Here is a 4,666-nt window from a genome sequence, read left to right as displayed (position 1 = left end):
AAAATTCTATGACTACGTTTAGTATGGGGTACTGGAACTAAGACTGAGACTGGAAGACTAAAATTCAATATTGTATTTGGTAGTTAGAGATTATAACTAAAATTTCAGTTTCAAAACACAAAATTTTATTTTCTTTAGTACATCCAGAAAATGAAAACACATGAAACTGAAATTTACAAGAACGATGACTGAAACTTTAATTATATATTGACATATAAAAACTAATTAAGGCTTCTTCTCTTCATTCTTCTTCAACCCCTTTACCCTCTGCAATTCTAACATTTTTAGTGGTATTATTGAATTTCTCAATGGTAAATACCATCCGTTAACAACTTGCTCATACACAATTATTATGCCGAACAAAATGATAATGTAATAAAGTTTAAAGACAGCTTTACCTCGATGCTCCCAAGCCATTCCACAAACTCAAGCCTCCTCATTACAACTATTTTCACCACCGACTTGGCCACCACTGTAGTCATCCCGACACCGACACCATTGTTGTCGGCACCAATGGCCTCCTCCAGCGCTCGTGTGATCCTCAGCAAGCTCTCTAAGTCCTTAATTTTCTTTCCGTCTGAGTCAATGACAAAGAACCTCTTCTTTCTCAATTAGATGATAACGATGATGGTGGTGACCAGTGGTGCCGATAAAATTAGGAATGGTGGTATGGGGGAGAAGAGGGATTAAGGTTTATTTTGTTTTTATTTTTTATTTAACAAGGATATTTAAGTAATTTTACTTATTTCAATCTCTATATTTATCCTAAATCAAACAGGATACTGAGACATGACTCAATCTTGTACACTTAACACCAAACACAATACAGAAATATAATTTAGCCTCTGCTTTTCATTCTTTGTATCCCAATCTCTATCTTTTAGTCACAGTTTACCTTCCAAACATAGTCTAACATAACTCATGGACTTATCTCTATATTTCAAAGACTTTATCATTCACAAAAATGTATATTATTCATGTTCTTCCTTCATATGAACTTGCAGCAATGATGGAATGTCGAAGTATTTGTCGCATATACTATATTTACTTAGATTATAAGTAACTAGATTATGAGACTTGCCCTTATGGTTGCACAAATTTTTTAAAATAAAAATTTTCTATCACATTATTATTATTATTATTATTATTATTATTATTANTTTCTATTAAAAATATTTAGAATATATTAAGATATAACTTTTTCTAAAATTAATTCCAAATGGAGAATAGTGACAAAAATTGAAAATGGAAGTATAGTTTAGCAACCACTACAACATGTCCAATTAAAACTGATTGGCCCAAAAAAAGTAGTTGATCCATTAGCAAAACATATTAAACTAAAAAATTCCTTTTGATTATGCATGCTATTATGACTTATGAGACAAAGCTCTAAAAAATTCTGCCGATATCAGTTTTTTAGTTGCATCAACTGAAGCTGTCATTAAATTTTCTCTATCACGCATCATACAAAAAAGCATAATACCTAAGATTTGTTGTGACTAGGATAGGATAAGAATGGATGTCCATTTAATGGGCAACCCATTTTCTATGTTGAAAGAGAAAGTCCTTAGGATGAAGCAAAATAAACGTAGTTTGAAAAGCAAACTTCTGTACGCCTATAAAAGCATGATCTGAGGCAAGGGAATATACCTCTCTCTTTACGTTCTAATACTTCTCTCTCTTTATATATATATATATATATATATATATATATATATATATTACAACATATAATATTAGTAAATACATATATGAATTATTGTTATTGAGCCAATTAATACTAGAGTCTTCTATTTATACATCTTTATTTTATATTTAGTATATCTTTATTTATTTTACAGCACGTTATCAGCATGAGACTCTGATCAAATTTTTAGGAAGACTCAGGTAACAAATTTTCATTATGTCGAAGCTCTCTCATCTTGAATTCAATGCTCTTGATATATCTAGAAACAACTATTTATCATGGATACTAGATGCTGAAATTCATCTTGATTCAATGGATCTTGGAGATACTATTAAGGCTGAAAATAATGCATCCCAGAAGGATAAAGCCAAAGCTATGATTTTTCTTCGTCGTCATCTTGACGAAGGATTGACAAATAAATATCTCACATTAAAAGATCCTACAGATCTTTGGAAAGACCTTGAAGAAAGGTACAATCATAAAAAAATGGTGATACCTCCTCAAGCCCGATATGAATGGACGCACTTGCGCCTACAGCATTTTAAATCCATAAATGAATATCATTCTGCAATGTTTTGAATCACCTCATGAATGAAATTATGTGGAAAAAATATAACTGATCATGATATGTTGGAAAAAACTTTCTCAACCTTCCATGCCTCGAATGTGCTCCTACAGCAGCAGTATCGAGAAAAATAGTTTAAAAAATATTCTGAGTTAATTTCTTGCCTTCTTGTTGCTAAACACAACAATGAGTTGCTCTTGAAAAATCATGAAGCGCGCCCAACTGGCGCCGCCCCATTTTCTGAAGTAAATGCGGCAAGTTACCCCAGAAGAGGTAAATGGCAATGTTTTAATAATAAGAAAAATTATGGAAAGAAAAGAAATTATATTCAAAAGAGAGGATCTCACCAGAAGTGGGATAAAGAAATAAATATTAGGCAAAATAAATCAACAGAGGATAAGTGTTTTCATTGTGGTGGAAAGGGCCATTGGTCACGTACCTGTCATACCCTAAGGCACCTAGTCGATCTTTACCAAGCATTTTTAAAAAAGGATGACAAAGGAAAGGAAACAAATTTTGTTTCAAATGATGCTGAAAATTCCACCAGTCATTATGATGTGTCAGATTTCTTTGAGGATCCTGAAAGAAATATTGGTCATTTGATCAATGATGGAATAGTTTAATATGTGGGATTATTAAGTATCTATGTAAATAAATATTGTAAAGAACTTATTGTTAAGTTTTATTTAAGCTTCAAATGTGATGTATATAAATAATGAAATATTAATGTTTATGAATTTTGAAATCATTAAATGTGTCAACTTTTAAAATAAAATTTTAGTATATGACATTATGTGCAGTGTTTCTTAGAAAAATAATTCCAATCAATAATTCAATTTGACTGTGCATGTATTGCCACTCATTTTATTATTATTTATCTTTGAAGAAAATAGCAAGGATATATAATGAAGATGTATGCCTTGCAGATAGTGCAAGTTCGTACATCATTCTCAAAAGTGATATATATTTTACCCATCTTGTGCCAAAAGCGGAATACATTAACACTATTATTGGTTCAGGCAATGTGATTGAAGGCTTCGGAAGAGCTATAATTTTGTTTCCTGGAGGAACAAAATTCATAATAAATAATGCACTATTGTCTACTAAGTCTCTGAGGAACTTATTGAGTTTCAAAGATATTCGCCAAAATGGATATCATGTTGAGACAATGAATGAGGGAAATCATGAGTATTTATGTATCACAACTCATGATTTAAATAAAAAGGTTATATTAGAAAAGTTGCCCTCACTTTCATCTGGGTTATATTATACCAAGATTAGTGCAATTGAATCACATGTCACTGTAAACAAGAAGTTTACTAGCCCAAATGAATTCATAACTTGGCACGACCGATTGGGTCATTCGGGAACAACCATGATGCGAAGAATTATTGAAAACTCTCATGGACATTCACTAAAGAACCAGAAGATTCTTAAATCTAGTGAATTTTGTTGTGCTGCATGTTCTCAAGGGAAGTTAATTTTAAGGCCATCACCAGTAAAGATTGGATTTGAGTCTCCTGAATTCCTAGAAAGGATTCAAGGTGATATATGTGGACATATTCATCCACCATGTGGATCTTTTATATATTTTATGGTCCTGATAGACGCATCTTCGAGATGGTCACATGTGTGCTTATTGTCTTCTCGCAACCTGGCGTTTGCGAGATTACTGGCTCAAATTATTCGATCAAAAGCACAGTTTCCAGAAAATTCAATCAAAGTAATTCGTTTTGATAATGCTAGTGAATTTACTTCCCAAGCATTTTATGCTTATTGTATGGCTAATGGAATAAATGTTGAACATCCAGTAGCTCATGTTCACACATAAAATGGGTAAGCAGAATCACTTATTAAACACCTCCAATTAATTGCTAGACCCTTACTTATGAGAACAAATCTCCCAACCTCAGTTTGGGGGCATGCTATTTTACATGCCGCAGCACTTATTCGTTTGAGGCCAACGAGTTACCATCAGTTCTCTCCTATACAATTAGCTTTTGGCCAGCAGTCAAATGTTTCCCATTTAAGAATATTCGGATGTGCGATATATGTTCCCATTGCACCACCTAATCACACCAAAATGGGACCCAAAGAAAATTGGGGATATATGTTGGATATGATTCTCCCTCTATAGTGAGGTATCTTGAGATACAAATTGGAGATGTATTTAAAGCCCGGTTTGCAGATTGTAGTTTTGATGAATCAAAATTTCCAACATTAGGGGGGAGAGAATAAGCTTCCTGAAAAGGAACTTAATTGGAATGCATTATCGTTTATGCATTTAGATCCTCGATTAGGGCAATGTGAACTAGAAGTTCAAAAGATTATATATATTTGCAAAGAATAGCAAATGAATTTCCTGATGCATTTTTTGATACAAAGAGGATAACTAAGTCTTATATACCAGCGAA

The 4,666-nt window shown here is 32.6% G+C and overlaps 1 long non-coding RNA gene across 3 annotated transcripts in view; it reads right to left on the bottom strand.

Annotated features, from left to right (window-relative positions):
* LOC110269515 overlaps window positions 1-983 on the bottom strand; it is a 4,461-nt gene extending 3,478 nt beyond the window's left edge. Inside the window, exon 1 of one of the 3 annotated variants that reach the window (XR_002358326.1) lies at window positions 399-983. This is a non-coding gene — a long non-coding RNA (uncharacterized LOC110269515). The remainder of the gene's footprint in view (window positions 1-398) is intronic. The other 2 variants (XR_002358324.1, XR_002358325.1) reach the window with 2 other exon arrangements.

This window comes from Arachis ipaensis, chromosome B01, assembly GCF_000816755.2.
Source record: "Arachis ipaensis cultivar K30076 chromosome B01, Araip1.1, whole genome shotgun sequence".
Lineage (NCBI taxonomy): Eukaryota > Viridiplantae > Streptophyta > Magnoliopsida > Fabales > Fabaceae > Arachis > Arachis ipaensis.
The sequence above is the reverse complement of the archived record's forward strand: the minus strand, read 5'-3'. Positions and strand labels throughout refer to the sequence as shown.